Source organism: Lithobates pipiens, unplaced genomic scaffold, assembly GCF_037356315.1.
Source record: "Lithobates pipiens isolate NorthernLeopardFrog02 unplaced genomic scaffold, aLitPip1_a1.2 Scaffold_28, whole genome shotgun sequence".
NCBI lineage: Eukaryota > Metazoa > Chordata > Amphibia > Anura > Ranidae > Lithobates > Lithobates pipiens.
This window is the reverse complement of record NW_027507789.1, coordinates 52,079,501-52,093,839: the sequence shown is the minus strand read 5'-3', so window position 1 is coordinate 52,093,839 and position 14,339 is coordinate 52,079,501.

Genomic DNA, 14,339 nt, shown 5'->3' with positions numbered 1-14,339 from the left:
TGGTCTCCCTCTCACGGACGCAGGACCCCGCTTAGATCCTTAATTTAGATGCCGTAGCATTAGCAGTCCTATCTATGTCGGAAGGTTCCTTACTGCATGGATTGGTATAGCGATGTTTATACCATCTACGATGCCCTGTCACCCCTGGTAGTGACGGATGCCGCAGCCTCCACAGGCTTCGCTGCAATTTTTGGCCACCACTGGCTTACAGAACCATGGCATCAGGGATACTCCTAAACCCCGGGTTTACCTAGACTTCCTCCCTCTTCAAGCTATACCCGGTCATGACAGCCTCTCGACTCTGGGGTCAAGTCAAGACAGGACAGGCCATGGCGTTCGCCACCGACAACTGGGCCGAGGTTGATCTTGTTGATGAAGCTAGGTCAGGACCGCTCTCGGTTAGGTCCTTCTACGCAGCCTACACCTCGACCCCGGTCCATAACGTGGTCACTCTTTAGTATTTGAGCACCCTTGGCAGCATGTTGGCCCGGGTCCCAAATCACGTCATTGAGAGACTAAGCAGTTGGGACCCTGCCTACCTCGCCCAGTACATCCCCAATCCTCGTGCGGAAGTGGCGCAAGCATTCACCAAACTCGCTCATCTAATTTAGCTAAAACGAATAAAACTACACCCCTACCTGAATGTTTTTGCCCCCTTATTTTGGTATACCGACCATCAGACCAGGGCACACTTCAGGTCCATTTCATGTTGTTAATCCTATGGTAAAGTGTATTGGTTCATATCCGTATTGGCCATAGGGCTTCGGCCATAAGTAGGAAGGCCAGTATGGTGGCCTGAATTTATGGGAGGAGCCCGGAGGGTATTTAACCAGCCCGCTCGCCTGTGGTCTTTGTCGGTTTCCGGTGCGCGGCACCCACCCTCCCATCCCCTTTTCAGGGCATTTCTCAAATTCATTTCTCTTCACAATATATTAATTTCTAATCTAGGGTATGCTCCCTTATTTTGGTATACCGACCATCAGACCAGGGCACACTTCAGGTCCATTTCATGTTGTTAATCCTATGGTAAAGTGTATTGGTTCATATCCGTATCGGCCATAGGGCTTCGACCATAAATAATATTTAAAAATTATTCAATAATGTAATCAAATCCAAAAACACTGAAATTTGCTCATTTGCAGAATTGTCGCTGTCATTAGATTAAGGCCGCGTACACACGCGGGGACTGTTCGCCCAACTTTGTCCGTCAAACAGTTTCGGCAAACAGTCCGCTCAAAATTAGCATGGACGGACATGGCCACACACGACGGACGAACAGTTTGCTGAAACCGTGCACGATGACGTGAACGGCACGTACGACGGGACGAAAAATACGACGTCCTATACACTGCATTATAACTTTCGGCGTGAAAATCCTTTCTGAGCATGCGCGCAACTTTGTTTGACGAACAAGCCTACACACGAGCGGACTGTTCGCTGAAACAAGGTTTCAGCGGACAGTTTTTCGGAAATTCCGAAAAACCTTGTCCGTCAAACTGTCCGCTGAAACTGTCCGCTGAAAGCCCACACACGAGCGGACTGTCCGCCCAAACACTGTTCAGCGGACAAAGTTGGGCGAACAGTCCGCCCGTGTGTACGCGGCCTTAGTGTTTGATGACGAATTTCCCCACAAATCACTATCGCTCAATTCTGCAAGTGATTCTAAATAATTATCGCTGTTTTCTAGTTGGTCTAAAATCACTTTTGACATAAAGGGACACTTTTTGGTTGCTATGGACAATCTCCAAATTCCAGGCAGAAAAAACTGTATTTATAATATAAGTGCATGCAGGGCACTGCACAGACCACTAGGGACAAAGGGGGTGTGTAATTTTTTTTATACAGTACTGTAATCTGTAAGATTACAGTACTGTGTGTGTTTTGTGTATTTTAACTTTTTTGAATTTGGCGCCGATCTCCGCTCCTGTGTGCCGTAACGTCGTAGGGAACAGAGCTCGGCGGCATTCGGGCACTGTGTGATTCGAGCGGAGGACAGCACGATCACACAGTGCGGAGGACATCGCTGGATCCAGGGGACAAGGTAAGTAACCTCTCCCTGTATCCAGGGATGCTTGGGGTTACCGCTTATGATAGTAAAATCCTAATCCGAGCCAGACTCGGGATTACCGCCAGGGAGGTTAATTACCCTTTTGCAGCCAACAATGATGTTTGCCCGTTTTGTTGAAGCTGAACTCCAGCCTTACTTTTAGTCTTACCTGGTTGTACAGGCTCCTCTCCTGTGCTGAAATTGCTCACTCTGTTTTCACTGCATGATGTGAGCTTCAAACAGCGTACATTAAAAGCTGCAGCAAGTCAGGCCTGCCTCATTTCCTGGATGGAGCAAGTCCACCAATAACTAACCCTTCTGTCCCTAGCCTTACTGTCCCTGCTTGCCTCCTTTCAATCATGGAGGTTCAACATCACGTGGGCATTGCCTAATACAATCTGCATGCAAATGTGGCTTGCAAAGGAATGCCAAATCCTACACACTGGCATTTGCCCATCAAGGCATTTGGGGATTTTCCTAACTCCTCCCAAGACCAGCCCACTCCTTGCATCATGTATGAGGGCTCGAAAGGAAAGAACAGAAGCAGGGTGCTATGATGTTTTAGGAAGCTATGTACAGCACCCTGCCCGGTATCTCCCATCCCCATCTTCTAGGATCTTATACACATTTGCACAAGGCATTGGCTTCAACCTGGCTTAGAATGGTGGGACAATGTTTAAAGCAGAACTACACTGCATGTGAGAACCACAAACCAAAAATGCTATTTAATTCATTTTTAATATTCAAAGAAAACTCCCCCATCCATCCATGTCTCCATGCTTTATTTTGCTGAGAAATAACTTTGAAAAACACCCACTAGCATTTCTGGTTGTAGATTGTAGGTTGTGGAGTGCCTAACCAGTCCCTAGTCCTCAAGGTTTTTAGTCTGTCAGCAGTGTGTTGTTACTAGTCCCATTTACCAGCATGCTTTGCGTTGTGTGTCCATTCAAACCTCTTCCTTCTAGGATGGATATACAGCCATAATTATATGATCACTGACAGATTCAGTCAATAACATTGATTATCTCATTAAAATGGCATCTGAAAATCAGTTGGAAATATTGGACAGAAAGTAAACATGTTTTCCCTGAAGTTTGATGTGTTGTATGATGCTGCGTAAACCACAGACTGGTCAGGGTGCCCATGGTGATCTGTACCCACAATTAAAAGAGTCTACAATGGGCACATGACCTATCAGACCTGGACCACAGATTAATGGAAAAGGTGGCCTGGTCCAATGAATCTCATTTACTTTTACATTATGTGGATGGCCAGGTGTGTGTGCTCATCTCTTACCTGGGCAAGAGATGTCACCAGGATGCAGTATGGGAAGAAGGAAAGACAGAGGAGGCAATGTGATGCTTTCCGCAATGTTCTATTGGGAAACCTTGGGTAATACCATTTACAGGTCTGCTACTGACAGATTGGTGCCAGATACCACAGCATATCTTCAGGGTTCCAGGGGCATCCATGCCTTAATGGATCAGGGTTGTTTTGGCGGCAAAAGGGGACCTACTCAATATTAGGTGTGTGGTCATAAAGGTATGGCTTATTGGTGTATGTACATGTTCACTTCCCAAACTGTGTGCACTCTCCCACCTTAAACTCTGCTTGGGAGCCAGTGAGTGTTGGATAGCAAGTGATTACATCCACCTCAAACCCTGTCAGAGAACCAGTAAGCACACCCACCTTAAACTCTGTTGGAAAGCCAGTGAGTACTTCCACCATTAAGCACATCACTAGGGAAATAAAAATGAAAGAGTTAAATGCTCCTTTAGGTCTAAGGGGCTGTTAAAACTTAACTTACCCAATCCTGGGCTCTGCATTGATCTTGATGACATCAGTGGGCATCTGACCACTGGAGTATAGGGGAAAAGTGGCTGCGAGGCCCAGTTTCAGCCTGGAGGAAGCCAGTGAGTATACAAACCTCAAACTCAGTTGGAGAGCCAGTGAGTACACCACCTCAAACTGTTGTTACGTCAGTAAGTTCACCCATCTCAAACTCTGCTGGTGAGCCAGTAAATACACCCCTCTCTCAGACAGCCAATGAGTTTACCCACCATGAACTCTGCTGGAGAGCCATTGAGTGCACCCACCTTAAATTCTGCTGGAGAGCCAGTGAGTACACCGACCTCAAACTCTGTCAGAAGGGCAGCGCAGCCAGTACACCCACCTCAAACTCTGTTGAAAAGCTAAACTCTGTTAGAAAGCCACTGAGTACACCTCAAACTCTGTTGAAAAAAGCCAGTGAGTACACCCATCTCAAGCTCTGTTGGAAAGCCATTGAGTAGTGAGTGCACCCATCTCAAACCAAACTCTGTTGGAAAGCCAGTGAGTACATCCATCTCAAACTCTCTTAGAATGCCAGTGAGTACACCTATCTCAAACTCTGTTGGAAAGCCAGTGAGTGCACCCATCTCAAATTCTGTTGGAAAGCCTTTGAGTACACTCATCTCAAACCAAACTCTGTTGCAAAGCCAGTGAGTGCACCCATCTCAAACTCTGTTGGAGAGACAGAAATGGTGCCAAAGGATTGATGTGCTATGTAAAAATTCAGCATTGTAAGAACCACTATGGCAACTGTTGATACCAAGATAAAGTTTCAACAGTATTTTACAGGAAAACTATTATTATGTTTCATAGTAGTAAAGTAGTATGTATTAAAATATTTTCTTATTATTAATGTCCATTAGGGTTAAGTGGGCTGAAGAGTTTATGGACCTCTGCCACACACATTCAATTCTAATTATACAGTCTCAGTACAATCTTCTGTAGATTTACCAAAACCTTTTAATATGAAAGTATCCGTTATATTTGTACACATTTATGAAGGCCCCTACACTACAGTGCCTTGAAAAAGTATTCATACACCTTTACTTTTTCCAAATTTTGTCATGTTACAACCAAAAACGTAAATGTATTTTATTGGGATTTTATATGAAAGACCAACACAAAGTGGCACATAATTGTGAAGTGGAAGGAAAATGATAAATGGTTTTCAAAATCTGAAAAGTGTGTCGTGCATTTGTATTCAGGCCCCTTTACTCTGATACCCCTAACTAAAATCTAGTGGAACCAATTGCCTTCAGAAGTCACCTAATTAGTAAATAGAGTCCACCTGCGTGTAATTTAATCTCAATTTAAGCTGTTTAAATACCGCTGTTTTGTGAAGCCCATCAGAGGTTTGTTAGAGAACTTTAAAGCACGGCTCAGTTATCCTTATTCTTGACTATAACGATACTCGCACACATAGATATGTTTGGCTAGCAAAATACATTTATTAATGGATACATAATAAAAGCAATAGGTCATTTGAAGTACAATACACTCATTAAGAAAAAGCAAATTGTATAACTTTTGTGATTGGTAACACAATAGCTAATGCCGCGTACACATGATCAAACAATCCGATGGAAAAGTTGAGTTGAGTCCGCCGGACAATCCCCCCGTGTGTGGGCTCCGGCTGACTTTTTTTACCCAAAAGTCCGGCGGACTAAGAAAGTAGTTTTGCACCAAAATGTGCCGGCTGGACTCGCAGTGCTAGTCCGCCGTACTTTTGAAATGAACGGACTTTTCCCGCACGGAGAAAAGTCCGTTCATTTTGAGCGCGGCTCCAGGTAGCCGGGACCAGTGAAGGAAGCGTCGCTGGCCCCCGTCGCCAGGTATGGAGTTAAAGGGGAATCCCTACGCCGAAAAAGCGACAACTTTCCGAAAATTTTCCGATTTTCCGACAACTTTGTCCGACCGTGTGTATGCAACACAAGTTTCGGACAAAATCCGTTGGACAAAATCCGACTGATTTTGTTGTGGGAATGTCTGAACGTGTGTACAAGGGCTAAGATTGGCATATTGCTTCACATAACCGGCAATCTGTGGAGAATCGTCCTCTGTGTGCCACCATACATTGTAAGGTACCTGCAGCTACATGGTATAAAGAATACATTACACAGTGAAAGCTGGTGAACAACACATGCAAACCATGTATTCCAAGGTGAGCTGAACTTCAGCCAAAAGCTGTATTTAATTTTGAATACAATGTCTGAAAGTTTAGAACATAATGTTTTTATTGCTGTCTGCGTCAAAGTTGAGGAGAGCCATTCACTTTATTAAATATGAAATGTATCAGTTGTCACTGGAAAAGGAATAAGGGAAAAACTCCCAATGGGGACCCTGGTATCAATGACAAACGTCAAAGATGACAGCCCTCCTAATTTTGGGGAGATATACCCACGCTTCTTGTGTCTCTGGGACAGAATAAGAGGGAACATCTTCTTAATGGTAACACAGACAATGTAACAAAGGATCTGACTCCTCTTTATTCAAAACAGATCTATGGCTGGAGAGACAACTCAATTTACTATTAACCTCTTGCCGTCCATGCTATTAACTATTACTATTTACTATTAACCTCTTGCCGAATGACGGCCACAGCGCGGACCTGACTTTCTGATAGGCCATCCCCTTTGTGCGTGCCCCCTGCAGGACACACGCGGCGCACACTGTGATCACCAAGTCACTGAGACTCGGGTGATCACAGGTCCAAGTAAGAGGCCGATCCCGGCCCCTTACCACATGATCAGCTGTCATCCAATGACAGCTGATCACATGATCTAAATAAAAGCTTGGTAATCGTTTTTTTTTCTGCTCACACTGTCACTGGCTTATCTGCAAGGGACATTGGTCCTGAAGAGGCATTTTGCCTCATCTGTGCCACCACTACCCCCAGCCAGTGCCACCTGCCATTGCCCAGAGTGCCACCTATCAATGCCCATGAGTGCCACCTATCAATGCCCACAAGTGCCACCTATCAATGCCCACTAGTGGTGCCAATCAGTGCCACCTAGCAGTGCTTGCTTATCAGTGTAACCAACCAGTGGCAATCAGTGCCCATTATTTCCACATATCAGTGCCCATCACTGCCGCCTCATCAGCATACATCAATAAAGGAGAAAAATTATCTGTTTGCAAAATTTTATAACAAAATATATATATATAAAAAAAAAAATTCTGTCTTTTTAAAAAAAATTTAAAATAAAAACCGCAGAGGTGATCAAATACCACCAAAAGAAAGCTCTATTTGTTGGGAAAAAATTGTCATTCAAAGTGCATCAGCGCTGAAAGATGAAAATTGGTCTGGACAGGAGGGGGGTTTAAGTGCCCAGTAAGCAAGTGGTTAAATATGTATTATTTTAACTGTGTGTAACAGAGATCTATGTGAATAAAAGTTGCCTGCATGAAAATATGTTCATTCCCCATGGCCCCACTGTATATAGGAACATAGCCACCCTCTCTTGCCTGCACGTCAGATAGACTATGAGATTTGTAGGTGACCACAACTAACGTGCACAGCACTTTCCAAACAAACAGATGTGAGGGAGGGAGAGGTTCAGTTGCTCAGGGAGGACATTATAAGTAGTCAGAAACAATTTCATGAAAAATTTATTACAGGGCCAAGTAGTGGATTTTTATTAATTATTTTTGGAGAATAAGGATATTATTTAGTGTCAATTTAACAGCAGCTACTACTGGGAAAGGTTGCACTCCTTGCCCTCCCCCTTCTGCCATTCACTGAACTCCTATTAGTGTCCCACACTGCATCCCCTTCTGTGAATGGACAGCAGAGATGTGGTCAATCACCTGCTCCTCCTTCATTCACAAAACACCATGTATTATAGGACAATAATAGCAAATATTCTGTGAATTGCAGAGGGGACAAAAGTGGGCCAGCGAGTGGTGCAACTTTCCTCAGTAGCAGTTGCTATTAACCTTTACAGCACCAGTAGACTGGCACTCAGGGCAATATCTGCTGGCTCTGAAGGAGACACTGCAGGAAATATTTGTAGCAACAGCAGCCTGCTAGTAATGCGATACATGCATAGGTGTATGCAGCCTATTGCATTAGGGTGTGCACTGCAAAGCACAAACACGCGTGTGTGTATAATACTGTATATATATATATATATATATATATATATATATATATATATATATATATACATATATATACATATATATATATATATATCAGTAGGGCAATGGACAGTGTCGGTAGGACAGTGGATGATGTCAGAAGGGCATTCGGGGGCTTTGGTGAAATATCAGGGGTCTAAACAGAGCCCTGATGTCTCACTTTGCACCCTGTGCACACGCCTATGCATACATGCCATTAGACATAATTAAAGTGTTTGGTACTGCACCCCTAAAAAAAAATACAAAAACTTCAGCTTTAATTATTATACAAGTTGCTAATTTATGTTATTTATTCGTTTGTAAAAAGCAATTTTCCCTATTTGGGTTTAGGAAGAAGATTCTGCTGTGCAGTGATACCTATAGATTTGCTTGTCTGCCCCTACCGTTTGTACTTATAGTCCGCAGTATACAGGGATACACATATCTTCAGTTTAAGTGAGGTTACGAACCATTCGACTCCTAGAAAATTGCAAGCCATATCTACATCTCCACTGTATACAAAAATGTGGTGGCTCTATAGAAAAAAAAAAAGACACCAGCAATTCTACTTATAACAGTGACAAATACATGCTTATATAATAAGGTATAGAGCAGTGTACATATGGCAGTTACTATTCCATTTTGAATTCAGTTAACTGATATCTAATAGGTCATTATTGGTTAAACTTTGTGTATCTTTATTATATTTGTATCTATCTCCATTAAAATGTGTACTTCCATAAAAAAAAATTAAATAGAATAAAATAAAATACCTACTGAGGGGGCATAAAACCAAGACCATAAATACCAGTGGCGGCCACATCATTAGAGGCACAGGGGCACCGCCCCCCCCCCCAAATCTACATGCAGGGCACCAGACGTATGGATTTCAATGTTTTTTGGGGGGTTTTTTTGGAAGCACATGATTAGAGCCCGAGGCTCTAATTGGCTTCAAAAAGGGTGGGCACAGTGCCAGTTGTGTGGCATCAGCAAATTAATTTTCGCGAATGCTTTCCTGCTTCTTCTCCCAGCCAATCAGGAAGCGTGTCCTGAGTCTCGAATGACCGCGGGTCCCAAGTCCCGATTGGCTGCGAGTATCAAGTCACGATTGGCCGCGAGTCCCAAGTCCTGATTGGTCAGGAGGAGAAGCAACTGCTGGGACTCAGTAGGAGACGCAGGGAGGAAGCCGGGACCTGGATGGGGTAAGTGCGGGGCTGGCGGGAGGCCAGATGAGCAAGCGAATCAGCGCTCAATCGATCCCTCGCAAGAAAATTGAGCATCAGCCGCCACTGGTAAATACCCCTAATACAATTTGTCCAACACTAACTTAGCTTAACTTTAGGGAGATATAAAATACGCAAATTAATGCAGCTCTGTATTCTCCGTATTTACTGAAAGGTTATGTTAAGCATCCATCTTGTTTCTGTCAGCCATCTTAATATTCACAAACTTCCATTTTACAATATGTACAGTTTGAACACCCCTTTAACTTCTCAGATAGCTGTCTCAACATGAGATTCTTCTAACTCATTTGTTCTCACACACTTATCTATAACTTTCACACATTTTCTCAGCATTCCTTTAGCTACTGAAGAAATCATGTACTGTCTCTTATCTTTTTCTCATATTAACAAAGAACAATAGCGTTTTGTCTTGACCAGCTGTAATCGTCTTGATGTCTACTGCGCATGTCTTATTCTGTGTGATGCAAAATTTACTATATCAATCGCTTTGTAATAACTCAATACAATTAGTTCTTGAAGGACGCCATGGTGTGTGTGTGGTTTTATTTGTCCTTCGAGAATTGATTCCAGCGCGGTCTGAATTTATACAATACATTGGATCTAAGGTCTGAGAGGTTGAAGGGACCACCCTAGACACAGGATTAACCCTTTCAGCACTGGGGGCTCGTCCGGGATGGATGTTTATTTACCCTTAACGGACTTGGAAAGCTACTTTTAACGGCTCGGTAAGTGAATTCTATTCTTATTGAGTGAAATTGACTTGCTGGGGTCCAGGTGTCAGGTGTGTGACTTGGCTTCCATCCCACAGAGATTGCTGTTGGGTTATAGAACCTCTCATAAGTATAGATAATTTGACCGGTCATGACCTTAGGGGTCATATAGTGTTTTGGGGACACTTGAAAAGGTCTTGGTGACCTTAGAAGAAAAGGTTTTGGTGACCTTAGAAAAATTTACAGAGTACTCTAGAGTTTTAGTTCTGTTCGGGACAGAACTGGTGACTGATGATCAATGTATTGTGTAAACTTTGTGTATGATTGTATAACTGCTTTGCTTTAAAAGTATCACGCTGAATGATATTGCGCTGAGTGTGTATATGTGAACTGCTATTTTGTTTCCAGAACCAAAAGGCATACTTGGTGAGTAGTATTCCGGGAGGTTATAAAGTTACAATTTGGATAAAGCTATTTTGGGAAAGGTAAACAGATTAATGTACATTGCAAAGTTAATTTCATAGAAGATTTAAATTTGTCTGAAACAAAACAGCAGCTCCATGAGCAAGATTGTGCGTTTATTGTATCTGAAATACTCTTGAACTTGTTCCAAATTTATTCTGTTACAGACTTGAAGTGATTGTAGCTGTATTAGTATAAAAAAGTATCACGGACAGTACTGATATTTTTTGGTAAAGGAATCTAAGTTGAGGTATTGTCTAATTGTCTGATTCACACTGTTGTCTGATTGTCTGCACCGCTAGGTGGCAGTCAAGCATGGTACATTGTTTTGTTTTCGTAGGAAAATGAAATGTACGGAGCATACCTAGTTAACCCTTGGGGGGATCATATGGCAGGATGGACAGAAAGCAAGGTATTCTGACAACTTTGGATCCATTATTGATCCAGACTTTCCTGAGTAATCTCAAACCCCATTTAGTGGTCCCAGTCAAACAAATGATTACTGAATGGTCAACACTTTCTAGAACTAACTTTGGTAAAGCTCTTTCACAGAAAGATGCAGCAGGTTGTTTTGATATACCAAAGCCGTCGCCTGTCTCCACACAACATTTCCAAGGGAATACGAAGGGGAACTTTAGAGGCAGAGGAAATTTTAGAGGCAGATTTAAAGGCAGAAATGGAAGAGGGACGAGTCGATCTAGAAACAATGGATGTTTCAATTGCGGTGCTGAGGATCACTGGGTGAGTCAGTGTCCTCACCCCACCGCTACTCACACTCCCGATTCCAGCTCTGTCCCTAACCAGACACAACAACCACAGGCACCCATCCAACAAGGTCCAACATGTCCAATCAAATGGGGAAATCAACAACAATGATGGGGCCCGGAGGGTAGTGTCCCAGCTTTTCCTTTTGTCTCAGATGATTTCACTGACAGTCCAATGGTTGCTATTTCAATAAATGGGAGACTCCTCCCCTATCTCGTTGATAGCGGGGCCACTAGGAGTACTATTTGTGAAGATCATTTCAGAGGCAAGTGGGAACCAGCAGAACCCTCTTTGGGAATTAATGGGATACTGACAAAAACATATAGGACTCCACCCCTACCAATAGAAGATGATGAAGGGTACACCATATGCACACATTCTTTTAGGATAATACCAAGGTGTCCTGTAAATTTGTTGGGAAGAGACTTGTTTGGGCCACTAGGAATCACAATTAGAACCAACTCAGAAGGAGGTCTAGACATTTCCTCAGATAAAATCACTATAGTAGCATGCAAACCAGGTTTATTGATGCTGTCACAACAAAATAGTGAAGAAGATTTTGAGGATATAGACCCCCAGGTCTGGTCTACATCAAATCTGGATGTAGGACTTGTTTCATGTACACCATACAAGGCCACTCTCAAAGAAGGTGCATTTCCTATCTATCACAAACAGTATCCACTCTCTAAAGAAAAGATGGATGGCATAGTGCCAATGGTGAATAAGTTTCTGCAGGATGGAATCCTGGAGGAAATTATTTCTCCATACAACACACCTGTTAACCCTGTAAAGAAGCCGGATGGCTCCTTCAGATTTGTACAGGACTTGAGGGCCATAAATGACCTCATAGTCCTAATAGCACCCATTGTACCTGATGTTCCATCACTACTGTCCTCCTTTCCAGCAACAGCCAAATGTTTTACTGTAATTGCTTTTTTCTCTGTCCTTGTAGACAAGGAGACAAGGCCACTCTTTGCTTTTACTGTGTCGATTGACCAACACAATCGCCAGTTTACCTGGTGTAGAATGCCCCAGGGATATATAGACTCACCTGTGGTCTATTCTATAGTACTCCAAGCCACCCTCAGGCCTTGGACTGCCCCTCATGGTTCTGTACTGTTGCAATATGTTGATGATCTTTTGATTTGTAGTTCTTCAGAGGAGGACTGCCGAGCTGATAGCCTATCCTTATTGAAATGGTTACATACGTGTGGTCACAAAGTGTCTAAGAAAAAATTACAATGGTGTAAACAGGAGGTTGAGTACCTAGGGTTTGTGCTGTCTCCGGGAGTTAGGAAAGTCAGTCACAAAAGAACTGTTGCTATAGTGGGTCTGCCCCGCCCACTTACCAAGAAAGACCTGCTAACCTTTCTTGGAATGATTGGTTACTGCCGCCAATGGATATCTGACTGTTCTTTCTATGAAAATATATTGAGACAAGCAACCCTCTCTGAAATGGCTGACATTGTAAAATGGTCTGATGAAATGTTAAATGCTTTTGCCATGTTGAAATGTGCAATGGTTATCAGCCCGAGCCTCGGCCTCCCTGATTTTAGCAAAATGTTTCACTTGTTTGCTAGGGAAAATTGCAGAACCATGGCAGGCGTACTGGCCCAGGAACATGGTGGGAGACTGCGCCCTGTAGCTTTTTTCTCAAAGGTGGTTCCAGTACAGGTGCAAGGCATGCCTGCTTGTCTCAGAGCGTTGGCTTCTTGTTCTATGGTTGTAGAGTTGGCAGCACCATTTACCTTGGGCCATAACACTACTTTACACACCTCACACAACGTTACCACACTCCTCAAAACTTTACATACTCAGCACATGTCAGCACAAAGATTGAGTGGGTATGAAGTCATCCTCCTGTCCAATCCAAACCTGAAAATAAGAAGTTCAAACATAAACTCTGGCCCAGCTCCAATTTTGAATGCCTTATTAGGTCTTAAAGGAGAACAGGATGACTTACCACCACCTCATGACTGTACACAATTAATACATCAGGACACTTCACCTAGAGCAGATATGCTTTCAGTACCAATTCCTACTGCACAAACAGTTTTTGTTGATGGCTCTTGCAGCAGACCAAGTGATAATGTCTATCATGCAGGATATGCTGTTGTCCAACTGCCGAATACTGTCCTCGAGGCCAATCCAATACCCTATCAGTCTGCACAAGCTGCTGAATTGATAGCATTAACCCGTGCATGCCAGCTGTTTGCAGGAAAAGAGGTAAACATTTACACCGATTCCAGATATGCTCATGGTGTGGTCTGGGACCATGGTGTAATATGGCTTCGCAGAGGATATGTGGCAGCAGATGGAAGGAGCATCTCACACTCTGACCTAGTCACAGCATTACTAGATGCAATTCAGTTGCCTTCAAAACTAGCTATCATGCACTGTAATGCACATACAGGCCAAATGACTGATATAGCCAAAGGTAATGCACTAGCTGACAGAATAGCTAAAGAAGCTGCATCTACACAAAAGGCAAACATTCAAATGCCCATGCTAACACCTCAGCCATATTCCCTGAAAGAGACACATTGGCTCACGGAACTACAGGCTTTTGCCACCCCTGATGATATTGCGCAATGGAACTGTGAGGGGATGGTACAAAAGGATCCTAAAACAGGATTAATCTGCAAAGAGGGGAAGCCGTGTATTCCTGTTGCTAGCGCCCCCCTGTTCATTGCACAATACCATGGACTGGGTCACAAGGGATGGCAGGCCACATGATGCAGATATTTTCATTGCAGGATTACCTAATCTAGTCAAAGCTTTTGTAAGGAGATGTGTCACTTGCATTAGGAACAATCCAACAAACCCAAAGAAATCAAAGCATGAACATCTTGCGTACCCAACAACACCGTTTACCCATTTACAGATAGACTTTACACATATGCCCAAAGAAGGAAAGAAACAATATCTTTTGGTCATAGTGGACATGTCACACTGGCCAGAAATCTTTGTCACCAACAATGAAAACGCACAAACTGTAGTGAAGATCCTCACACAGGAAATTATTCCTAGATGGGGATGTCCATTGCAAATAAATTCAGACAATGGCCCAGCTTTCACAGCTAAAATCTGCCAAGATCTTGTAAAAGTACTAAAAATAGACTGGAAATTTCACCTCCCCTACCATCCACAGAGTTCAGGAAT